The sequence below is a fragment of the Mirounga angustirostris genome, unplaced genomic scaffold (assembly GCF_029215605.1).
Source record: "Mirounga angustirostris isolate CCGP_5_RB_7025 unplaced genomic scaffold, mMirAng1.0.hap1 SCAF_4, whole genome shotgun sequence".
Classification (NCBI taxonomy): Eukaryota; Metazoa; Chordata; class Mammalia; order Carnivora; family Phocidae; genus Mirounga; species Mirounga angustirostris.
This window is the reverse complement of record NW_026991712.1, coordinates 169,735,879-169,761,410: the sequence shown is the minus strand read 5'-3', so window position 1 is coordinate 169,761,410 and position 25,532 is coordinate 169,735,879. Positions and strand designations below refer to the sequence as shown.

General features: G+C 46.8%; 1 protein-coding gene and 2 long non-coding RNA genes across 3 annotated transcripts in view; 1 reads left to right on the top strand and 2 right to left on the bottom strand.

The window, feature by feature from the left end:
* Nucleotides 1-12,177, bottom strand: part of WASF2 (WASP family member 2) — a 75,454-nt gene extending 63,277 nt beyond the window's left edge. Inside the window, exon 1 of the mRNA XM_045898340.2 lies at nucleotides 11,989-12,177. The gene's annotated coding sequence lies outside the window, so the exon portion shown is untranslated. The remainder of the gene's footprint in view (nucleotides 1-11,988) is intronic.
* A 25-nt stretch (nucleotides 12,178-12,202) lies between these two features.
* On the top strand, nucleotides 12,203-20,932 carry LOC135364209 (uncharacterized). Its single transcript, XR_010411040.1, has 3 exons — nucleotides 12,203-12,404; nucleotides 13,104-13,240; nucleotides 20,783-20,932. It is a non-coding gene; the product is annotated as an uncharacterized LOC135364209 (long non-coding RNA).
* LOC123859901 (uncharacterized) lies at nucleotides 16,106-22,612 on the bottom strand. Its single transcript, XR_006794613.3, has 3 exons — nucleotides 22,322-22,612; nucleotides 20,166-20,391; nucleotides 16,106-18,031 (listed from the first exon to the last, which is right to left on the bottom strand). It is a non-coding gene; the product is annotated as an uncharacterized LOC123859901 (long non-coding RNA).
* Nucleotides 22,613-25,532: the final 2,920 nt, after the last annotated feature.

Here is a 25,532-nt window from a genome sequence, read left to right as displayed (position 1 = left end):
ATAAATGCTAACTGGTAGGATCATGGATGATTCTTATTCTCTGCTTCATACTTTTTGAATTTGGCCAATTTAAAAAACAATTTTTACAAAGAGCACTCATTATTTTCGTAATTGGAAAAAGGCAGAAATAAAAATAAATCTGAGGTAACTTTCACTCTTTATTCATTTCTGATTGTGTAATTTGTTGCAATGAGCATGTATTACTTTTGTAATTTCAAAGAGATTTTAAAAACAAATAAATCTAATGTATTAGAAAAGGGAAGTAAATTACATGCAAATACCAAAGCAAAAAAAAAAAAGATGTGATATAAGATTAAGCAAATTAAAGGAGCTATAGTTTGTTGGAAAGAATCCTGGAAATACACATCAAAAGACTTGGGTTCATACTGATATACACATCAATGTGGATGAATTCCAAAAATTTTATATAGAACAGGAGAATTCAGACACAAAAGAGCGCATATGGTAGGAGTCACGAACAGGCAAAATTAATTTGTAAGGACAGAAATAAGAACAGTGGTTGCCTCTAAGACAGTGGGGACTGACTGGGTGTGTGAGGGAACCCTGTAAGGTTATGGAAATGTTCTATCTCTTGACTGGGGTGTTGGCTACACATGTGTTTACACTTGTCAAAACTCATCTGATTATATACTTGCATTTCTGTCCATTTCACAGTATGTAAACTGTACCATTAAAAAATCTGATTAGGGCACCTGGGTGGCTCAGCCAGCTAAGCAATTGCCTTGAACTCAGGTCATGATCCCAGGGTCCTGAGATCGAGTCCCACATCAGGATCCCCTGCTCTGCGGGAAGTCTGCATCTCCCTCTCCCTCTGCCTGCCACTCCCCCTGCTCGTACTCTCTCTGTCAAATAAATAACAAATAAAATCTTTTTTAAAAAATTAAATTAAATTAAATTAAAAATCTGATTAAATTAAAAAAAAGGAAAAAACCTCACTAAAAAAAATAAAGGACAGGGGCCCCTGAGTGGCTCAGTTGGTTAAGCATATGACTCTTATTTCAGCTCAGGTCATGATCTCAGAGTCCTGGGATCAAGCCCTGTTGGGGCTCTGTGCTCACTGCGGAGCCTGCTTCTCCCTCTGCCCCTCCCCCACTTTGTGTGCACTCTCTCTCTCTGCTCTCTCTCAAATAAATAAATACAATCTTTCAGGGGTGCCTGGGTGGCTCAGTTGTTAAGCGTCTGCCTTCGGCTCAGGTCATGATCTCAGGGTCCTGGGATGGAACCCCGCATTGGGCTCCCTGCTCAGCAGGAGTCGGCTTCTCCCTCTCCCAGTCCCCCAGTTGTGTTCCTGCTCTCTCTCTCTGTCAAATAAATAAATAAAATCTTTAAAAAAAATTAAAAAGGGGTGCCCGGGTGGCTCAGTCGTTAACCGCTCAGGTCACGATCCCAGGGTCCTGGGATCGAGCCCCACCATCGGGCTCCCTGCTCAGCGGGAAGCCTGCTTCTCCCTCTCCCACTCCCCCTGCTTGTGTTCCCTCTCTCGCTGTGTCTCTCCCTGTCAAATGAATAAATAAAAATCTTTTAAATAAATAAATAAATACATAAATACATAAAATCTTTCAAAAAAATTAAAAATACAGACGCCTGGGTGGCTCAGTGGGTTAAACGTCTGCCTTTGGCTCAGGTCATGATCCTGGGGTCCTGGGACCAAGTCCCGCATGGGGCTCGGGGAGCCTGCTTCTCCCTCTGCCTGCCGCTCCCCCTACTTGTATGCTTTCCCTGCTTGTGTGCACTCTCTCTGACAAATAAATAAATACATAAATACATAAAAATAATTAACTAATTAAAAAAGTAAAAATAAAGGACAGTGGGCTGGGAGCATGAGCAAAATGGGTGAAGGGGAGTGAGAGGTACAGGCTTCTAGTTATGGAATGTATAAGTCACACGGATGAAAAAAAAGAACAGAAGTCACAGGGATGAAAGGTACAACGTAGGTAATATAGTCAAAGGTATTACAATAGGCCTGTTATGATACTTGTAGTGAGCATTAAGTTATCAAATCATTACGTTGTACACTTGAAACTAATGTAATATTGTGTGTCAACTATACTTCAGATAGATGATAGATAGCTAGAGGCTGTAGAGTACAATGAAGGGGGGAAAAAAGACAGTGTTCAACTCAAATCTGCAATTATTAGTTGAGTGACTCTAAGGAAGTTACTTAACCTCTCCGAGCTTGTTTACCTATAAAATGTAGCTACTAACATAATATAACTTATCTCAAGTGCTGGGGAGTGACTATAATGGCATATGCCAAAGCGGGAGGACTGTGGTTTGCGATTTTTCACTGCAAATGAATGCTAAAGAGTTTTAAAAGTAAAAAGGGGCAAAGTTGTTCTTCTACTTTTCACAATTCCACAAATGACTTTGGTATCAGGAATACTATTCTTTAAAGACTATCAATATTCTACAAAGGGAAATTTAGAGTTCCCAATTGTGAATGGCAAGGAACATCAATGGGCATGGCCTAAGACCTCCTTCTACACAGTTAAACACAATTTCTCAAGATATGATTTAAGAGAAAGGTTTTTAGGGCACCTGGGTGGCTCAGTTGGTTAAGTGTCTGCCTTTGGCTCAGGTCATGATTCCAGAGTCCTGGGATCAAGTCCCATCGGGCTCCTCAGCGGGGAGTCTGCTTCTCCCTCTGCCCCTCCTCCCGCTTGTGCTCGCTCTCTCTCAAAAATAAATAAATAAATATTTTTTTAAAAAGAGAAAGCTTTTTTAAATTTTTTGTTTATTTTTAAAGATTGTATTTATTTATCTGACAGTAAAGAGCACAAGCAGGGGGAATGGCAGGCAGAGGGAGAGAGAAGCAGGCTCCCCAATGAGCAGGGAGCCCGATGTGGGACTCGATCCCAGGACCCCAGGATCATGACCCGAGCCGAAGGCAGTTGCTTAACCAACTGAGCCACCCAGGAGCCCAAGAGAAAGCTTTTTAGACTGCTTTTTAATACTCAGGGGAGAAGAAGGTCTCACTTTTGAATATTTGAGAGTAAAAGAATTGTTATTTTACTATGTCAATTACATAATTTAAGTATCACTGTAAGCCACATCATATGTATGTGTTTATATATGTATGTGTGCATATACACACACATATTCACTCAAATTGGAACTAAGCTGAACCACTGCTTCTTTTCAAAAGGGCTTCTATATTCTAAAAATAAGAACCATACTTCTATTCAACTGGAATTAATCTTAAAACTAAGAGAGTATGCCTCAGACTCCCATATTTTACCAGAAAAGAAAAACAGCTTGAAAAGTAATATTACAGGCAAAGTTTAATAGCCTCTCCCATCAATCTCAAATTATTTTTCTTTATTGGTGTGTAGAAATCATGAAGAGCAAATTTTTCTGAGATATTTCTATATCTGAACATTATTTCCTCTGCAAGCATTCAACAATTCTTGTTTCTATTCTTCTCTTTTCTAATTCAATTCTGTTTGGTTTCTAAGTTAAGAAGTGTGTTTCATTTGCATAAATGGTAACTATTCTGAGATACCATTCATAACTATACATTTGAATTCTCCAGAGTACCATTCACAACTTCAAATGGAACAGGAAAAAACGCATTCAACATCACTTTAATGGTGACTAAGACATGAATGATTATGTTATATTGTGGAGGATTGGTCAAAGGAGAGTAAAGTCCCCAAATGTTACTACTAACTTGTAATCACTTTATGAATGCCCCAAGGGACCAAGAACCATTGCCTTGACCGATATACCTATGACAAAAAAATACTGAGCTCAGAAAAAATGCCCATTAGCTTAACATAATTTTTTTAATTTTTTTTTTTTTGCGAGAGAGAGAATGAGAGAGAGCACGAGAGGGAGGAGGGTCAGAGGGAGAAGCAGACTCCCTGCTGAGCAGGGAACCCGATGTGGGACTCGATCCCGGGACTCCAGGATCATGACGTGAGCCGAAGGCAGTCGCTTAACCAACTGAGCCACCCAGGCGCCCAACATAATTTTTTTTAGAGTTATAAAGTATCTATGTAGGGCCATCAAAAATTATCGAAGAAGAATCCTGACAAGTCCTGGCAAGTCTTCTATAAAACCAATGCTGATTTTTCTCTAGGTGTTAAACTTTCCAGCTGTGAGCTTTTCTGAGAAAATCTTTTATGCAAGGTAGTAATAGTCTAGTTCTTTACTCCACTAATCAGCAGTAGAAACTAAATTTACATAGATCTGTATAAATAATTCAGCTATCTATCTGTACTGCTCTAATATATTTATAATTTTTATTAAGATTTTATTTATTTATTTGACAGAAAGAGGGAGACATCAAGAGGGAACACAAGCAGAGGGAGTGGGAGAGGGAGATTCCCACTGAGCAGGGAGCCCGATACGGGGCTTGATCCCAGAACCCTGGGATCACAACCCGAGCCAAAGGCAGATGCTTAACAACTAAGCCACCCATGCTCCCCTGCTCTAACATATTTAAACCAAATAAAATAAAATTTAAACAGAAAATGAAAATAATGGGGCTATTTTAAGGCTGTCACTTCCTGGTTTCCCTCATTTTTCTTTTTTTTTTTAAGATTTTATTTATCTATTTGAGAGAGAGTGAGTGAGCTACCTAGGTGCCTCTAAAGATTTTATTTATTTGTTTTGTTTTTTTTTTAAAGATTTTATTTATTATTTGACAGAGAGAATGAGAGAGAGAGAGCACATGAGATGGGGGAGGATCAGAGGGAGAAGCAGACTCCCCGCGGAGCAGGGAGCCCGATGCGGGACTCGATCCTGGGACTCCGGGATCATGACCTGAGCCGAAGGCAGTCGCTCAACCGACTGAGCCACCCAGGCGCCCAAGATTTTATTTATTTGTTTGTCAGAGAGAAAGAGAGATAGAGAGAGCACAAGCAGGGGGAGCAGCAGGCAAAGGGAGAAGAAGCAGGCTTCCCGCTGAGCAAGGAGCCCCATGAGGATGCTGGACTCAATCCCAGGACCCTGGGATCACGACCTGAGCCAAAGGCAGACGCTTAACTGACTGAGCCACCCAGGCATACCCTCATTTTTCTTTCTTATCCAAAAGTCATAAACAAGAGATTGTATAACTAGAAAGAAGGAATAAAAGGAGAGTGCATACCTAAGAACATCTACATTTACTTCCCTCTATGATTCTACCACCCCTATCTTCCATATAGTTCTCAACAGGGGGAAACTGTGCCCCCTGGGAGATGTTTCACAGTATCTGGAGACATTTTTGGTTGTCAGAGCTACCGAGAAGAGGGTACTAATAGGTAGTGAGTAAAGACCAGAGATGCTGCTAAACATCCCACAACGCACAAGACAGCCCTCCATAATAACAGATTATCCCGCCAAAATGTCAATAGTGTCAAGGTTGGGAAACCCTACCCCAAGGCCTAAGAAAGACCTACCTCTCAGAAGACACTCAATAAATGTTTGCTGATCTGAACTGTAAAGCCATGAATTGGAAGAAAAGCAAAACCTACAAGAATGAAGTAGAAGACAGAGGTCATGGTTTAAGCATTATTAGCATCTACTAAGCCTTTATCATGTGTTGAGCACCAGTCATAACAAAAATGAACAATTCAGTTCTGCTCGTAAGGAGCTCATGGTCAGGCAGGGAGAAGAATTTTGCAATTTGTCTAATATCAGATTTGACAATCTGATAAATATTTTAACAAAGGAGAAAACAGGGGCGCCTGGGTGGCTCAGTCGGTTAAATGTCTGCCTTTGACTCAGGTCACGATCCAGGATCCTGGGATCAAGCCTGGAGGGAGTCGGAGTCAGGCTCCCTGCTCAGTGGGGAGTCTGCTTCTCCCTCTTGCGCCCCCTCCCCCCCCGCTCAAGCTCGGTCTCTCAAATAAATAAAATCTTAAAAAAAAAAGAGAGAGAGAGAGAGAAAACATACAAAGGAGTCACTCAATTTTTCCTGGGAAGGCTTCATGGAAGAGATGACATCTTAGCTCAGTTCAGAAGGAGTAGGAAGTGTCTTATTTCATAGCTTATAAGCCTCTTTCCAAAACAAAGAACCATTCATTTCTTCAGTCAACAAAAAGTTACAGAACACCAATTATGTTCCATACATTGTGTTGTGTGTTGGAGACCCAGTCAAACTAAACCTTCCATTTTATCCCTTGGCATCACTGGTGCCCAGCAGCCCCCCTCTCTCTCCCAAATATCAAACAATTATTACATTTTGTACCTATTCCCAATTTAGCAACTGTCACCCTAATCAGTCTTACTAAGTAAAACCACTACCCCAGAAATAAAACTTACAGTTGCCTGTAGACACAGACTCTGTCTAATCCTGCCTAAGTCACAAAATCATGGCAGAGTAACTAACTAGCAATGAACTGCCTATGGGTCCAGATCTGCCAACTGTGTTGGTATCTGGGAAAGCCCTTTTGCTGGGGGCGCTTGGGTAGCTCAGTTGGTTAAATATCCGACTACTGATTTCAGCTCAGGTCATGGTATCAGGGTTGTGAGATCAAGCCCTGCACTGGGCTCTCCACTGGGCATGGAGCCTGCTTAAGATTCTCTCTCTCTCCCTCTGCCCCTTCCCGCCCCCACCATCTCTTAAAAAAAAAAAGAAAGAAAAAAGCTATTTACTTTGTGAAAAACTCTGGGTCCTCTTCCACCCTACCCAACGCATGCCAGGACCAGCAGCAAAGTAACCAATATATAGGGGCACCTGGGTGGTTCAGTTGGTTAAAGCGTCTGAGTCTCGGTTTTGGCTCAGGTCACGATCTCAGGGCTGTGGGATCAAGCCCTGTGTGCCAGGCTCCACGCTCAGTGTGGGGTCTGCTTGTTTCTCTCCCTCTGCTCCTTCCCCTCCCCCACTCTCTCTCTAAAATAATAAAATCTAAAAAGAAAAAAGTAACCAATGTATATTTATTGAGCACCTACAATACGCTTATGTCTATGGTTCTCAACCTGAGCTGTGTAATGACATCAGAGCTCCCAACCCAGATATGAATTTTTTTTTTAATTTTATTTATTTATTTGACAGAGAGAGACACAGCGAGAGAGGGAACACAAGCAGGGGGAGAGGGAGAAGCAGGCTTCCCACAGAGCTGGGAGCCCGATCCCAGGCCCCTGGGATCATGACCTGAGCTGAAGGCAGACGCTTAACGACTGAGCCACCAAGGCGCCCCCAGATATGAATATGTCTTAAGGGTAAATTCTAATGCAAGACAAGTTTGATGCATTACAGAATACAAAAGAAGTACAAGACACAGTTCCTGTCTTGAAGAGCTTATCCACAGTCACAACAGAGTACCTTGGAAAAGGATGTTAGTCCACCAATTGTAGTTCTTTTGCAATTCTATCAGTGCTTATAAAATAGAAGAAACTGGGGTAGTCTGGATAAGAATTGCTCCTATTGCCTAGTCCAGTCGTACACCGAATCCACCTGCAACTCCTGATATGCTGTTCTATACCCTTTCTATCTCCCAGACAGTAAAAGTACCATTCGCAGGAACCATGGAGACACCCCAAGTAGGAGGATGAATTTGAGGCCCACAAATCAGGAGGTTACGGGGTATCCTGAAGGCCAGAATCTTTCAAATTCATGCTGTCATGAGGCTTCTTTTTTTTAAAAGATTTTTATTTACTTATTTGTCAGAGAGAGAGAGTGAGCGAGCACAAGCAGAGGGAGGGGCAGAGGGAGAAGCAGGCTCCCCCCTGAGCAAGGAGCCCAATGTGGGACTCGATCCCAGGACCCTGGGATCATGACCCAAGCTGAAGGCAGACGCTCAACCGAGGTTTCCCATGGGGCCTCTTTTAAAGAGAAGAAGTAATTCTTTCACCTCCAACACCACCAGTCTACCTCACTCTATAGCTGAACTGCCCAAGAAGAGTAAAGAATAGAGTTTTTTTTTAATTTACTCCTAGAGGACCTGGCCATTTAAAGAAATCACCCAAATTCATAAGGCTGGTAAATGCAAATTTCTCATATAGCATACACTTAAAATAAAAATACTCTAAATTAAATATATTTTATTAAACTCCTTACCAAGATACTCAAACTGTGGAAGCTTCAAAAATTAGAAATAAAAAATATTGTTAAGTAAACTCTACCCCCAAAGTGGGGCTTGAACTCACACTCTCAAGATCAAGCATCACATGCTCTACTGACTGAGCCAGCTAGACATCCCAAAATTAAAAACTTTTCAGTCAGTAGAGGATGCAACTCTTGATCTTGGGGTTGTGAATTCAAGCTCCACACTGGGCACAGAGCTTACTTTAAAAAATAAAATAAAATAAAAAATTATTTTTTCAACCTAAATCCTATCCAGCAGTGATGACCTCATACTAAAGACCACCCTGAAGAGAGAATGAGCTTTAAATTCTGCAAACATAAATCTACAGATCCTCACCTGATTAGTCTTTCTCTGAATTATACAGAAAAAGGTATAATTCTTTTTTTTTTTAAGATTTTATTTACTTATTTGACAGAGAGAGACACAGAGAGAGAGGGAACACAAGCAGGGGGAGTGGGAGAGGGAGAAGCAGGCTTCCCGCCGAGCAGGGAGCCCGATGGGGGGCTCAATCCCAGGACCCGGGGATCATGACCCAAGCCGAAGGCAGAGGCTTAACGACTGAGCCACCCAGGCGCCCCAAAGGTATAATTCTCTTAACTGTTACACAAAAACCGGTGAGCACAAGACCCTATAAATTACTTTTTTAAAAAGAGGTGTAGGGAAAAAAAATAATAAAAATACATTAAAATTAAAAAGAAGGTTAGGGTGCCATTCAAAGATCTAAAAAAGGGAACAAGGAGGGTATTAAAAGATAAATTTGAGGGGCGCCTGGGTGGCTCAGTTGTTAGGTGTCTGCCTTCGGCTCAGGTCATGATCCCAGGGTTCTGGGATGGAGCCCCGCACTGGGCTTCCTGTTCAGTGGGAAGCCTGCTTCTCCTCTCCCCCTGCTTGTGTTCCCTCTCTCTGTGAAATAAATAAATAAAATCTTTAAAAAAAAAAAAAAGTAAATTTGGGTACTTAAGGAAAAATGTACATTGGCACGTATTAATTATAATAAGACAATTACATGAAAGAAGCACATGAACAAAAACTGTCTTCCATGTACTACTGTTTTTAGGACCCACAGCTTTGAAATTAGTTTGGCTTACAATATTTTTCCTTGTAATTGTCCTTGTCATCATATAACTTTTATCCAAACTTATATTGACCCATAATTTTTACCCATTTATCCACAATCCCTTAACTTCAATTCCAAAATCTAAAAGGCTGTAAAAATAAGTTTTTCATTATTCATTTGGTAGCAAAACCCAACATGAAATGACATGAGGCTATTTATAGTATTTATTTATACCAGTTGGAATGAACATTTACTACAGAAATGGTAATGTGTTTGATTACAAGGTGCTGCCCCTCACCTCTCTGGGATGTTACGTAACACACAGTACATGTACCATATTCCTTTTCTAAAATCCCAAAAGTTCTATATTCAAAAAACATATGGTCCCAAGAACTGATGTGGTGTGGTTGTTGTTTTTGGTTTTTTTTTGGCCCCAAGGTACTATGGACTGGTATGCTAATTAAGTCTGTCTTACACAGAAAATATAACTAATATAGAGAATGAAGGTAGATCTTCAGATAAAATAAATTCGATGCCTTAACAACTATTCACACATACACAATCCTGTAAAACGAAGCATTAAAAAGACTTTTAACAAATGTCAAAACTCAAACACACCCTTATGTGTTTTTTCAAGTGACGGCGGTATCTGCATCATCCAGTATCTAGATCAATTCTTCTTAGGTTGAAATTCACTAATTTAAATCACAGTTAAGACAGGCCAAAGACTGCAACTGGCAATTTAAGTTGAGAAAAAGAATCATCCACTGGTAAACAACAAACTCAGTAAAATGTTCTGACTTTTAAGAAATTTATCTCAGAGGGTTGCATATCTAAAATTATCATTCTAGGGACGCCTGGATGGCTCAGTCGGTAAGCCTCTGCCTTCGGCTCAGGTCATGATCTCAGGGTCCTGGAGTGGAGTCCCGAGTCCTGAATCAGGCTCCTTGCTCAGCAGGGAGCCTGCTGCTCCCTCTGCTTGTGCTCTATCTTAAATAAATAAAAATTAAAAATAAATAAAAAATAAAGGTATCATTCTAGAATACAATTTCTCAACTTTGAACAAATTACAATTGACTTTTTCTGTGAAAGCGGGACAGGGACAGCAACAGGAACAGCTCTTAAAGATAGCTGACGTGGAAGAAGAGTTTCACAGTTCTTTCCTTCCTTCCTCCTTCAGTTGCTGCTTTTCTGGTTTTAGAATTTCAAACAAAGAAATACATATTGGCTCCACTGCTAAGAAACGCCCTCTTTCTCAGCAACTTCCTCTTCCCAATTTTCTTCCCTACCATTGACATATGGGAACAATACACTGCCGGTCCTACCATTTTGATTAACCAAAAGCTGAGGCTTGGAAAAACTAAGGGCTACAATTTATCGTATCCAACTACTAGTCTCTGACTCCAGGTCCACAATCTTCACTCATCTACAAGTCAGATAACAGGGAACACAAAGAAAAGAAGGAACATTACACTTCATCAGAGGCAGGATACTGAAACTTTCGTTCCAGGAATCCAAAGAAATTTGAACAAGTGGGAAATTTCTCTCGTCCCAAGAAAATTTAGCCTTCTTAGGGAAGAGAAAAGGTAACTGGCCTGGCACCTCTGAACTAAGAGTCAAGTCACCAACAGTTGGTGAACTTCTACAAGTCACCCAGTCAGGATTCAAACTGAGTTCTTTGAGGTTCTGACATACTTCAAAGTAACTTTTACAATTTACAAATGGTCCTTTCCAAGTCACAGACTGAAGAAAGGGAATGCACTTATAATTAGCCATCCAGAGATCAAGGTCCAGCCTGTCTCCATGCCAGAGGTCAATTCAAGTGTCTGGGACCAGACCCCTCCCCCCATTTGTGACAAAGCAAACTTCTTTTAAGTCGACAATGACTTCCCCCTTGTCTGGTGATTCTCAAAGGAAACCACGTTATGGTTGATAAGTGCTGTACCTCACTGTGTGACCGTGGACAAGTTACTTAATTTCTCTGAAACTCAGTTTCCCTATGTGTAAATTCTCAACAGCAGCTGTAAAAATTAAGTAAAAACATAAGCCTAAACAAGGGCTGGTACAGAGTAGGAGCACCATAAATGCTCCCCCTCCTACTCCTAACCCTCCTGAATTCTTTCGGGCCTAAATTTCAATCACTGCCCCAAGAGGTTCCAAGGATGCTTTCCTCTCCTCTGATGCTATGGAGCACCAGTGTATAAAACTTTGCCATCTCAGAGGCTCTAGGATCCTGGAGGACCGAGACACCTGGGATCCATCCAGCCTTCATGCAAGAGCCCCTTTAGCCAACTCTCCTCCTTACCCTGCAGAACCATCCTGTACATATACATACATACATACATACACACACACACACACACGTACGTGCACACAGTCCTCTCCGCCACTCCTCAACTTAGCAGGCCAGGGATCTCAAAGAGCACTACAATTCCTTCATGGCCCAGAGATGGAAACTGAAGCTCCGCCTGGAGAAGAACCTGCCCAAGATCTCCAAGAATATCTGAGATCCAACTCATGTACAACTGCCTGCAAAGCCTTCGTTTTACAAAGAGGGAAACTGAGGCCCAGAGAGGGAAGTGACTTGCCCAAGGTCACACAGCGAGTGAGTGGCAGCGCCAGGTCAGGCTGGGGGCACTTTCGCAGCCTCACAGATTCGCCGGCCCCTCCAAGTCTCCGAGGGGATCTCCAGGACACCTCCTCCCTGGGGAGGCGAGTGTAGAGTTCTAGGCCACCCCGCGCTGACCGCTCGACCGGGCACTCCCCATCCGCGGCAGGAGGCGCGCCACCCACTCCCCCGGGACCCCGCGAGGCTCGGGGCAGGGGGTGGGGGGTGGCGGCGCGGCCGGGCCGGCGCCTCACGGTGGGGCCCGCCCGCGGGGACTTGTTGCTCACCTGGTCTCGCGCGGTCGCCCTCAGCGACAGATGGGCCGGCCAGCCGCCCTTCCCCGCACGGGGTCTGTTCCCGCGGGCCGCCTCCGGGGATGCCACACAGCCAGACCCCCCTCAGCGCGCTACGCCCCCAGCCGCGTTCACCCGGCCCGCGTCCGCCATTACGCCATTCCCCTCCCTGGGACGCAGCCACACCCCGCCAACGGCCCTGATTGGCTCTCTGCCCCACCCTCCTGGGGCTTTCGGGCATCCCATTGGCCTGAGTGGAGTGCCAGTTAAATAGCTACGCAAAAGACGTACTCAAGGATACCGACTGGGGAGCTCCACCCGAGCTACTTCCGCAATCGGAGTAAACAGCGGGAGGGCAAACCAAGTGAAGTGGGGGTGGAGATTAAACTGAGTCAACTCCTAAATTCAAGGTAGGAAAATCCCACCTAAGAAAGCGTAAAACCTCGTACAAAGTGTATTGAAAGATGGATTCTTCTTGTTAGAGTTCAAAGAACCAGGATTTTTGGTGGAAGGAAGGGGCCAAAACCATGAACTTTCTCTGGACACCCCTCAAGTTGCAGATAGTTTTGCCTCTCCTCTCGGGGTCTCGGGCCCGACCGAAAGTAGGGTGGGGAGAGTGAGTCATAGGCTCCAGTGAGCCGCTGAATGGGTCTTCCGGGGCGAGGTCTGGGGTCCTGGGACTGGGAGCTGGTTCTGACAGGCAAGGGTCAGGTGAGCCGAGACCGTGGTCAGCCGCCGCCTCATTCTGCGACCTCAGACGACTTCCTGAACTTATCTGGGTCTCAGTTTTGTCCTTCTGCAAAATAGGAGCAGTCATGTCTGCCTCATGTCCGGGCGCGTTTGTTGAGGCTGCACGCCTGAGTTGGGTATATGTGCGTCTTGTTGATTATAAAAGGCTGCAGCTGGATACCATATGACAGATTCACAAGTTAGCGAAAATCTCTCATTTAGTTCTCTAGATCAACTCTGTAAGGCGGATATTGTCCTCGTTTTGCAGGAGAGAAAATGGAAAACTCCAGGACTTACCCTGGGTCACCCAGGGAATTTGAAACAACCCTAGGACTCAAACTTGTACCTTTTGTCTTCCATTTCTGTATTTCTCCTTTCAGGCCTGGTGTCCCCTGAGAAAGACGTTCCTCCACCAACCCTTTAGCATTCCAGGGAGTGTCTCGAGAGTGCCAGGCCAGTTCCCCTCCTTCTGGTCACCATAGGCCCCAGATGTTTCTAGGGCCCTAGGAATCAGGAGGTGAGTAGAGGATGACAGGTGGTCAGCAACCCAGACAGAATCCCAAACAAGGACAGAGAGGGGCAGTGACACCATTGTGGGCCCTCAGCAGGGCAGCCTCCATGCCAAGACTTAAATCCAGGTCTGTCTGCTCTCAGAACAGGGCTCTTTTCATTGCAGGATTGTTTTTCCCAGAAGGGCTGCCTTGGCTGTAATTCCTAGTCCTTTTCCTTCTCTGGAAAGGAAGGAGGCCAAGAGGGGAGCGGGAGGCGGAGCAGCCGAAAAGACTTCAGAAGGGCAGAGACCACCAAGTGCGTGGTGCTGAAAGAGCCTCAGTGCTGGCTGAGTCCGTGACCTCCAGGCTCAAACTGGGACGTGTGGTCTGACAACCAGTGACTATTTAAATCGTGACTGTGGCCATTGGGTGCTGGGAGGCAGCAGGTGCTGTGCAGAAGTCAGTGGCTTTGGGTCAGCCTGACCTGAAATTGAATCCAACCTCCACCACTTTCTAGCTCTCTGAGCCTCACCTATGTCTTCTCTAAAATGGGGACAGGGGCGCCTGGGTGGCTCAGTCATTAAGCGTCTGCCTTCAGCTCAGGTCATGATCCCGGGGTCCTGGGATCGAGCCCCACATCGGGCTCCCTGCTCAGAGGGAAGCCTGCTTCTCCCTCTCCCTCTGCCTGAGGCTCCCCCTGCTTGTGCTCTCTCTCTGTCAAATAAATAAAATCTTAAGATATATATACATCCACATCAGTGCTAAAAATATATATGTCCACATCACTGCTAAAAAAATAAAAATTAAAAAATCAAAAATAGGAGCACCTGTGTGGCTCAGTCGTTAAGCGTCTGCCTTCAGCTCAGGTCATGATCCCAGAGTCCTGGGATAGAGCCCCGCATCCGGCTCCCTGCTCAGTGGGAAGCCTGCTTCTCCCTCTCCTACTCCCTCTGCTTGTGTCCCCTCTATCTCTGTGTCTCTGTCAAATAAATAAATAAATAAATCTTTTTAAAAAATTTAAAAATAAAATGGGGACAACAGGGCAGCTGGGAGGATTCAATGAGTTAATTGTGGAATTAATGAGTCATGTGTGTAAAGTACCTGGTAGCTATCTATTCATTCATGGATTCATCTATTCAATAAAAAATTATTAAGCACCAGGGCACCTGGCTGGCTCAGTCAGTAGAACATACGACTCGATCTCAGAGTCAGTGAGTTCAAAACCCATGTTGGGTGTAGGGTTTACTTAAAAAAAAAAAAAAAAATTAAGCACTGACTATGGATAGGCAGCCTGCCAGTGGTGCAGTACAATGGTGGGCAAAACAGACCCTCATGGAGCTTAGAGTTTAGCGAGGAAGTAAGTCATAAAACAAATAACCAGACGAAATAGAGTTAGAAACTATGATAGCGAACAAGAAGGCAAAGTACAAGGTGTTTATTATGAGAGTGAATGTCAGGATGGGGTGCGGCCAGAGGAGGCTCCCTGAAGAGGTGATATCTCAGGGTGAGTTGGTGAATGGGGGTTAACTAGGCAGCAGGTGTTTGGAAGAAATGTTGCAGGCCAAGAGAAAGGGTGTGGAAGGCATTCAGGCCAATTGGGATAAGTGGCAATGGGGAGGGAGGGCAGAGCTCATGCGGGGGTGCCTAAACAAATGAGGTGTTAACAGGGGAGGGAACCTGGCTTTGAAAGTGAGGCTCATTTCCAAGGGTCTGTGTACTTTTCTGGTAGGCCCTGAATGCAAGCTTTGAGGCCAACCCAGGGTTTGAATCCTCACTCTGCCATCTCACCTCAGACTGTTGTGACCTTGACCCGTCACCACACCTCTCTATGCCTCATCTCCTTTTCTAAGAAATGGGGATAATGATAAAGTGTCATAGGGTGAGGGTGAGGATTCAATGTGGAACATGTCTAAAGTGTTCTGGCACATGGAAGGCACTCCATAAAAGGTGCTCGGTCTTCCCAGCATGGAGGGAGGTGAGCCTGAGGCAGCAGATCCATCAGATAAGTTTGGGAGAGAGCTGATGCGAGCGTCTGTACACTGGGCAAGTTGTCATCTGACCTTAATTGTTTTGGACGACTTTGAAGCCAGGCAAGCCTGGATTCAGATCACAGCTATAGCACTTCTAGCAGTGTGACCTTGAGCAAGTGACTTCACCTCTCTTAGCCTCAGTTTCCTTATCCGTAAAACGGGAATCATAATTGTTTTTATCTCCCAGAACTGTGAAAGTTAAATGAGATAATAGATGCAAAGCACTTAGCACGGGTGATTGGCACATAGTAAGCAGCTGTTGAATGTTAACTTTAATAGTATTGTCATTGACTCTAACAGTAACTTTACTAGTAATTTAATAATAATTATTATTGTCGATATACGCATTACCACCTGTCCTAGGTACGACTCTGGAGCTTTGCTTGAAGGTTGTCTGGCAACAGGAGCCATAGTTTCTCCTTTTACGGACATCGACAAGATGCTTTCTGAGGGGATGGTGCCGAACACTTTAATAGTGATATTAATAAGCGCTAACACTGAGCATTTCCTATGTGTCAAACACATGCTAAGTGCTGTCCATACATTAACTCATAAATCCTCCGAGTAGTCCTATGAGTGAGGTCCTGTCATTACCATCATTTTACAAATGAGACAAAGGAAGCACGAAGAGGTTAAATGACTTGCCTAAGGCCACCCAGTCAGCAAGCAGCACAGCTGGAATTCGAACCCAGCCTCTGAGCACGAGTGGACTTAATACTCTTGAGGGTAAGCCCTCCCTCTTCTACCCAAGCAGTCAGAGTTATCACCTGGTGGGATGAAATTATCCACTGCCAGTAGCCGAGTCCCAGGCTCTGAAGACCAAACCCGTCTCTTTCCCACCAATTCTGAAAAGTAACCCTTGCCTGTTTGTTCCCTGCCCTAAGGGGCAGATTAGAGCAGGGAACAGACCCTCTTCCTCTGCAAGGGAAAGCAAAAAGACATTTAGAGTCACCAGAACTGGGTTTGAGTCCCAACAGTCTTGGCCAAGTCACACCCCCGTCTGAGCCTCAGTTTCCTTATCTATGAAATAGGGATGATAGCAGCTCTGCCTACAGGGCTGTTGTGAGGAGCCGAAAAAATAAGGCCTGCATAAACTATGAAGTGCTGTCAGCACAGGAGGGCCTCTCATTGTTGCCATGGGGATGGCAAACACCCTGGGGAAAGCAGCCTGAACCAGTATAGCCGGCAAAATTGCCATCTGCAGAAAAAGTCTTGGGTTTGAGTCCAGGATCTGCCTGTTACCCTCTGTGTGACCTTAAGCAAGTTATAAAACCTGGCTGAGCCTCAGTTTTCTCCTCTATAAAATGGAGTGAATAATACTGATCTTGAGCTGGGGAGAAAAACACATTGAGGGAATGCATAAAAAGCCATGAACCAATTCCCGGTACAGAGTTGGCAGAGCCCAGTGTGTTAAGGGATTCTAGGGGAAGAAACAAAGCACAGGGACCATGAAGAATCACAGTGACCCCTCTTCACCAGCCCTGGTTGAGGGGAAGAGGATGGAGACCACTGTGTTCAGAGCCCAGAATAGTCTGCAGCCACTACCCTACCTCTAGCATCCTCAGCTCTTGCTGGGTCCACTGCGTATCTCTCTCTCTCTCTCTCTCTCTCTCTCCCTCCCTCCCTCCCTCTCGTCAAACAAGTTCTTCTCCACTGAGCAATCCCAGGGGGCCCTGAACCTCAGTTCCAGCCAAGCTCGCAGGCTTTCCCCGCCTCCACATCCTTAATCCACAGCCTTTGCATTTGCCATTCCTTCCACCTGGAATGCTCTCTCCTCCCGGAGCGCCTGTGATGGGGAAAGGGGGGTGCCAGAGGGAAAGGATCTGGAATGATGCTCCCCTACCTCCTCACTCCCCTCCCCTGCATCTCCCACGCTGCATGCCTGACCTCCCCCCTCCCAGCGTGGGGGGATGAGGCAGCATCAGGAGGGGGAGGACAAGGGGGAGCACTCCGTGAAGGGCCCTCTATGGGGTTTTTCACCTGCTCAGAAGAGGGAGACAGAAATGAAAGCTCTAGAAAAACGCCTGCCGCTCTGCTCCGGAGGCCCCATCTCCGGAAAGCCTCCCTGCCTTCCCACTGGGGCATCTTCTCTTCCTCCCCCTCATCCTGCAGGCAGGTGCCACAGTCAAGGAACATGGGTGGGCGGCAGGCCAGAGAGACGTGGGTTCAAATCCCATTCCTGTCCCCTATCCAGTGAATGGCATTAGCAAGAACCTTTGGCCCCCACACAACTCATTTCTTGGTAAAAGGACACAAGAGCCCTGCCTCTCAGGCTGCTGTGAGGGCTAAGTGGGGTGCCAGATGGAAGTGCCTGGCACACCCAAGGTGCTTGGCGATGGAGCAAACACAAGCGCCCGTGCGTGCCCAACACAGCTCTCAGCACCTTGCAGATATTAGCCCATTGAGTTCCCGGTAAGGTGGGTACCTTTACTCTCCCCTTTTGACAAATGAGGAAACTGAGGCACAGAGCGATGGTATACCTTGTCCAAGGTCACACAACCAGTAAGAGGCAGAGCTTCATCTCCATTCTTACCCACCATACTACGCTGTGCTCAATACTAGTTGTCAGGAGTATTGTTGCTGTGATTTGTTTTTATGTGCACTGACTCTATGCCTCCAGTGAGTACATGTTATTCTTCTCCCACATGCAAAATCTTGCCTGAATTTTCCCTCCTTTGTGACATCTTCCAGGCTGTTCATTTAAAGACCATATACTGCTCTCTCGTCTGGCCAGGCCAATGCAGGGCACTACATCCACTGAGTCTCTGTTTTTCAGCAGCTCCCAATCTGGTGAGGGAGAAAATACATACATAAAAAAAATTTTAAGGTTTTTAAAAATTTATTTATTTGAGAGAGAGAGAGAGAGCACAAGCAGGGGGAGTGGCAGAGGGAGAGGGAGAAGCAGGCTCCTCGCTGAGCAGGGAGCAGATGCGGGGCTCGATCCCAGGACCCTGGGATCACGACCTGAGCCGAAGGCAGACGCTTTACTGACTGAGCCACCCAGGCGCCCCTACATACATAAAAATTACAATAAAAGAGGGAGACACCAATTGCAGCAGGAGCTGTGAGCTCACAAAAGCTTACACTCAACCTGATGCAACTGAGGGACTGGGCAGGTTCATAGAGGATGGGTCATTTGAGTGGGGCCTTGAAGGGTGAGTATGAGTTTCTCAGATAGGGTTATAAAATAAGAACATAGACTATGACATGTAAGAGGCACCTGGGTGGCTCAGTCGTTAAGCGTCTGCCTTCAGCTCAGGCCATGATCCCAGGGTCCTGGGATGGAGCCCTGTATTGGGCTCCTTGCTCAGCGGGGAGCCTGCTTCTCCCTGTCCCTCTGCCTGCCACTCCCCCTGCTTTTGCACTCTCTCTGTCAAATAAATAAATAAAATCTTAAAAAAAAAAAAAAAGAATATGACGTATAGTGCAGACCCTGCAAAGGGGACTGGATAAAAGCTAGAGAATAACATAGCTGGGGTCAGTTCTATGCCAGGACCTGTATGTATATGCTGCAGGTATAGAGGTGGAAAGATTCTAACTGGGCCCTGAAGATGCTTCCATACTTGGTGTGGGGGGATAGAAAGCAACAAGTAAGGCAAAAATATCCATATTAAGAAAATTCCAGAAGGCCTTTGAGACTACCAAAAAGAGACCTAACCCTGTCAAGGGGTCAGTGAAGTCTTCCTGGGGGGATAGCTGATGTCTAGGCTGAGCCTCAAAGAGCAGAGCCAGATGATGTCACCTACTGCCACTCCAGCCCATGTATGAATTCAACACAAAAACAATGCTAACTCTAAAATAAGAGGAACCCCAATAAAGTTCTAATTTTTCTCATGAGTACTATTTCAATGTTTTTTTAAATTATCAAACATCAAATTAGTTTTTTATTTTATTTTAAAGATTTTATTTATTCATTTGAGAGAGAGACAGAGACAGAACACAAGCAGGGGGAGAGGCAGAGGGAGAGGGAGAAGCAGACTCCCTGCTGAGCTGGGAGCCTGACATGGGGCTCAATCCCAGGACCTGGAGATCATGACCTGAGCCGAAGGCAGACGCTTAACCCTCTGAGCCACCCAGGTGCCCCTCAAATTAGTTTTTTTTTTTTTTAAGATTTTATTTATTTATTTGAGACAGAGAGAATGAGAGGGAGGAGGGTCAGAGGGAGAAGCAGACTCCCTGCAGAGCAGGGAGCCCGATGCGGGACTTGATCCCGGGACTCCAGGATCATGACCTGAGCCGAAGGCAGTCGCTTAACCAACTGAGCCACCCAGGCGCCCCTCAGATTAGTTTTTTAAAATAATATTTTGGGGCACCTGGGTGGCTCAGTCGGTTAAACATCTGCCTTTGGCTTAGGTCATGATCTCAGGGTCCTGGGATCGAGCCCCACATAGCAGGGGCGGGGCTCCCTGCTCAGCGGAGAGTCTGCTTGTCCCCCTGCCCCTTCCCCTCCTCATACTCTTTCTCTGATAAATAAATAAATAAAATAATATTTAAAAAAATTATATACATATATATATTTTTTAGTATTCCTGCTTTGCTGGTGCCCTAAACACGTGGTCGCTCTGCTGGCTGGGTAATCTGACAGGGTGACAGGCCAGAGGGAGTCATCCAGGTGAGAGGTGGAGAAGGGTGTGGAAAGCAGAGGGAATTTCACATGCAAAGGCCCAGAGGCAAGAGAAAAGATGGCACTTTGGGGAAAAAGGAAATCCTCTGATGAGAGCGGCAAGTGGGAAGAGGTGGCAATAGAGAATCGGACTGGATTCTCAGGGAGCCAGGGAGGCAGTGTTGGGCTTTAACTGGGATGCACCATAATCCAATGTCCCTCTTGCGAGCTCACTCTGAATGTTTCTAGAGACCTATTTCTGGTTTGAATCCATTCATTCCAGAGACACTATGTACCTACTACGTTTCAAGCACTGACCCAGGTGCTGGGGCTGCAACAGATAATTAAGGGCTCGGTGGGCAGAGCAAGACGTGGCAGGGACACCGAGCGCCACCTGACAGTGGGACGGTGGGGTCCGGCTGGACAAAGGCTCGGAGTGTGGAAGCGTGAGCCCCGCAGGAAGAGCCAAGCCCGGTGCTGGACAATGAAGCACTGCGGTGGGAGATGGCATTCAGGCTCCTTGCCGTCAAGAGGCCAGTGATTCCTGGAACAGAAGAAGAAAGGAATGAAAACGGGCGTAGAGGCAATGGGTGAGGGGTGAAAAATCCTCCTCTTGTAACCTCCTGAGAAGGCGGCCAAGTGGGCAGAGGGGCAGAGACCCAGCCAATCCTTTCAGCGCCCCCCATGCTTTCCCAGCCCTGCTGAACCCTGCAGCCTGTCTCCTCGGGGCTCCAGAAGTCAGGCCAAACCCTGAAAGAGAGCTGAGACGGGTGAGGAGGGGGTGAGAAGGGGGTAGGGGACAAGCGTCAGCCTCTGCCCAGCGGGGCCTTCCTTCCCAGCTGAGGAGCCAGAGGTTACAGGGAAGGATTAAGGAGTTGGTTGCTTTTTTACCCCAACTGTGGCTGCATCTCTCTTTCTCTTTTTTTTTTTTAAAGAAGAATGTTCCTGTACACGCACCCGGAGGCTTTTGCAGGAGGCGGTTGTTGGAGAACCGGGAAAACAAGCCAAGAAACAAGAGAGAGGAAGAAGACCACGCCTCGCCTGGCAGATTCCTAATGGCCCAGGAGACCTGAGGCTTTACTGTGGGAGGCTGGGGGGGGGGGGGACAGGGGGGGGCAGTGCTGGCTCGGGTGGGAGGGAAGGGCAGGCCGAAGGACAGCCACTTGCTGGTCGGTGACCTTGGGCGGGATGCTGCCTGCTTCCCTCTGGTGAGAATGGGGAGGAGGGGGGCAGGGGCAGGGCTGGCCGGCTGAGGTCACAGGAAGGCCCCTTCCAGCCTGAAACGCGATCTCGGGATGTGGGGCCTGCCAACCTGCAGCGACCCTGGGCCAGCAGAGATGAAAGGCTGCCTGTCCCCAGCTTCCGGACCCCCGAGGCCCCAGTGCCTCAGACTTGAAGGGCAGCAAAGCTGCTGCAGCTGGCTGGAGCCGGTTGCTGGACTCCCCACCCCACCTGATGTCATCCAACCCTCCCTTCCCTGTTTGGCTGGGGACACTCAGGCCCAGAGAGGGCTGCTGACCTACCCGAGGTCACACAGCAAGCTGGAGGCTGAGCCAGGGCTCACCACAAAGTCTTTGGACTCCAAGTCCAGGCCTCATTCCCTTTCCCAGAAACTTGGCTGCCTGGGGGCTTACCCCAGGGAGTTGGAGAGACCCAGGGTTAGGGGAGAGAGTTGGGAGCTATGTCCTTTGAAGTCAAGACTTAATGTTGACTAAAGTGCTTTTCTTTTTTTTTTTTTTTTTAAGACAAAAAAGAACGTTCGGGCCCCTGCCATGAGCCTGGACTTGCTCTGCCGGCAGGGGAAGGAATGCAGCTCTGGCCGCTGCAGCCTCAGCCCCTGCTGCTGCCACCCCAGTGGGCACGGGGACAAAGGCCTCTTCTCAGGCCTGGCCTCTCCAGCTCCCTGGATCAGTGGGGGCAGAGCATCAACCAGGAGGCTTGGTTACTGACCAGCCGAGTCGCCGTTCCTCTCTGGACCTTTGTGCCCTTTCTAGAAAATGGGAGCAGAGCATCCGCCCGACCTACTTCTCAGCATCGTGTGGGGGTTCCAAAGAGGTAAAGTCACAGAAACATGGACCTCTCCGCACCTCCTTCAGCCTGAGGCTCTGCCTAATCAGACACCCCTGTGCCTCCCCTGTGCCTCCCCTGACCCTCCCTCCTTCCCTCGTGCTTCACCTGGCCGGCCCCAACTCACTCAGTTTCGCTCAGCAGGACCGTCCCTCGCTCAAGGGAGCCTTCCCTCACCTCCAGACTGCACTGCTCCTTCAGGGTATTTATCACTGTTGTAATCAAATAATTAATTGTGTGATTGGACCTGTCTCCGCTAAAATGTGAACTCCAGGAACAGCTGTCACCGAATGCTTACCCAGTACCAGAGACTCTACATGTACCCACTGAGTCCCTGTGGCAGATACTGTCAGTTCCCCCATCTTACAGATGAGCAAACTGAGACAACGAGAGGTTCAGTGACTTACCTGAGGTCACAGCCAGCTGGAGGCTTGGCCAGGACTGAGCACCAAGGAATTGCAGAACCAGGATTCAAATCCAGACCCCAGGCTGTAACCATTTCTCCACGAATAAGTCAGGTTTAGCCTATTCCCTGCTTATCCCCAGCTCCCAGAACATCCGGCATACAGTAGGTGCTCCATGTATCCTGGGTGAATGAATACACAAACAGGTGATGAATACGCATTTTGGAGAAGAATAAAGCACCTTCCAGAAGTGAGTGCTAAGTGTGGAGCTGAGCCATGGTTGGCGGACGGGGTGCCCAATAAATTGTGAAAGACCAATTATTGGACTTCCCTCTGGAGTGCACACATGGGCCTGAAACCCCGGATGTCATCTTTGACTAATCCTTCCATTTCATCCCCAAGTTCTGCTTGGTTTCTCCCCAGTGCACCTCCTCTTCTCCATCCCTCAACCCTCATCTCTTTCTTGGATTTTTTTATTTTTATTTTTATTTTTTAAAATATTTTATTTATTTATTTGACAGAGAGAGAGAGACAGTGAGAGAAGGGAACACAAGGGAGTGGGAGAGGGAGAAGCAGGCTTCCCGCTGAGCAAGGAGCCCGATGTGGGGCTCGATCCCAGGACCCCGGGATCATGACTGGAGCTGAAGGCAGACGCCCAATGACTCAGCCGCCCAGGTGCCCCTTGGATTTTTTTAAAGTAAGCTCTATACCCAATGTGGAGATTGAACTCATGACCCCGAGAACAAGAGTCACCTGCGCTACTGACTGAGCCAGCCAGCCGCCCATTTCTTGGATTTTTGTAGCAACTTTTGCACAGGTTTCTCTGTCTCTAACTCCTTCAATGTGGGCCCTCTGTATAGAAGGCTGAGTGTGAGTGTTATCCCTCTTTACTCCCTCCTTGACTAATGAAACTTCCATGGCCCCACGGCTCTCTGGATAAAGCCCATACTCCTCATCAAGGCTTCTGCCATTAAGCCCTGCCTCCACCCCTCCAGTCTCACCCCCTGCCCCCCTCCTCCACGTGTCCTTTGCCCAAGCCGCTCTATGTAGTAGAAGTTAGGAGCATGGAAGCAGAGAGACCTAGGTTCAAGTCTTGGTTCTGCCACGTGCAGCCGTGAAAGTTTGTAAACAAATCAGTTCCCCTCTCTAGCCCTTGAGTTACTGCATCCAGAAAATGGGCATAATTCTAATACCTACTACACAGAGTCATTGTAAGGAGTAAATGAATACAGAAGGTGCTGAGCACAGTATCTGACATCCCCAGTGGTCACTATAATTCTTATACTCTCCACTGTCACGAAGAGCATTTCTTACTGTCGGTTTTACTTATTCTTTAGGACCCAGCTCAAATGTCACCTCTTAGAGGAAATTTTCCTTGTTATTCACACCCTGTTCCGCAGGTGAAGTCAGTCTCACTTTCTATACTCACTTGCACTTTGCTCCTCTATAAGGCACTTGTATATTTTGCTCTCTCTTTCTCCCATCACCCCAAGAATTCCTGGAGAGGAGGAATAATACCCTCTTACTCAAGCACCTGCCTGGCTCGCAGCAGGTGCTCAGTAAATGTTGGTTGAATTGAATGGAGTCACCACTTTCAGCGCCTCAGTGAGCACTTTGCAAGGAGAAGGCCTGAGTGGTGAGACAGCTGGACTCTGCTGGGCCCTGGTGCTGGGTATACTGGTGTGTGTGGGAGTGGGAGGGGATGAAGGAAACTCCCGACCTCTGGGCTCTTCCTGGTGAGACCTTTTAGTCTCCTCTCCAAGGGAGGAGAGAAGGGAGAGGAGGTGAGTAGGTCCAGGTGCTGAGCAGGGGTGAGGTGGGGCTATAGCAAGAGCTGGGGCGTGGGTGGGAGCTGGCTGACTCCAGCTCCTCTAAGACCAGGGATGGGCCTGGCACGACAGGGCCTCGCAGCCCAAGTGTCCGCCTGCAACACCTGGATTAAGTGACTTTTCAAGTTGTAAAGCTACATCTTGATTTGCAAGGAAGCAAAAATCCAAGCCTGGCTTTGTCTGGTTGCTGAGCAGAGAGAAGGGGGGTGTGTCCTTTTATTCGTGGTTGTGCACAGGCCATGCCTTGCAGTCCTGGGCACATCAAAGAAGGTAGTACTTGATTTTGCAAACCCAGGTGAAGGTCACATTATCCCTAACTTTGCTTCAATTGCTGCTCCTGCCAAAACCCTTCTCTTGGGACGCCCCGGGCTGGCTTAGTCGAAAGAACATGAGACTCTGGATCTCGGGGTCGTGAGTTTGAGCCCCACATTGGGTGTAGAGATGACTTGAATTTAAAAAGAAAAAAGAAACTTAAAAACCAGGCGCCTGAGTGGCTCAGTCGGTTAAGCGACTGCCTTCGGCTCGGGTCGTGATCCTGGAGTCCCGGGATCGAGTCCCGCATCGGGCTTCCTGCTCAGCAGGGAGTCTGCTTCTCCCTCTGACCCTCCCCCCCGCTCATGTGCTCTCTCTCTCTCTCATTCTGTCTCAAATAAATAAATAAAATCTTTAAAAAAAAAAAAAGGAAAGAAAAGAAACTTAAAAACCCTTCTCTGGGGCGCCTGGGTGGCTCAGTTGGTTAAGCGACTGCCTTCGGCTCAGGTCATGGTCCTGGAGTCCCGGGATCGAGTCCCGCATCGGGCTCCCTGCTCGGCGGGGAGTCTGCTTCTCCCTCTGACCCTCCTCCCTCTCATGCTCTCTGTCTCTCATTCTCTCTGTCTCAAATAAATAAATAAAATCTTTAAAAAAAAAAAAAAAAAAAACCCTTCTCTGACTGCCTAGTACTCTCAGGATAAACTCCCAGTTCCTAACCCAGCCTATAATGCCCTGGCTTGTCAGACCCCTACCTCCTCTTGGATTCTCTCACACTTCACCCTCCCCCTGCCTTCGCTTCTTCTGGCCTTTTCTCAGTTCTTCTAATATACCTTGCCCCTTCTTTCCACTGGGCCTTCAACACATTGTTTTCTCTCTTTTGAATGCTTTTTCCCCATCCCCTGACAATTCTGTTTTATGTTTAGTGGTTTTGATGCCTAAGAAATTTTTGCCTATCCCAAGATCATGGAGATACTCCCATACATCTTCTTCTAGAAGCTTTATAGTGTTAGCTTTCACATTTAGGTTCATGATTCATCTTGAATTATTATTTTTTTAACTAAGCTCTACGCCCAGTGTGGGCTCCAACTCACAGCCCCGAGATCAAGAGTCGCACGCTCTACCGCTGAGCCAGC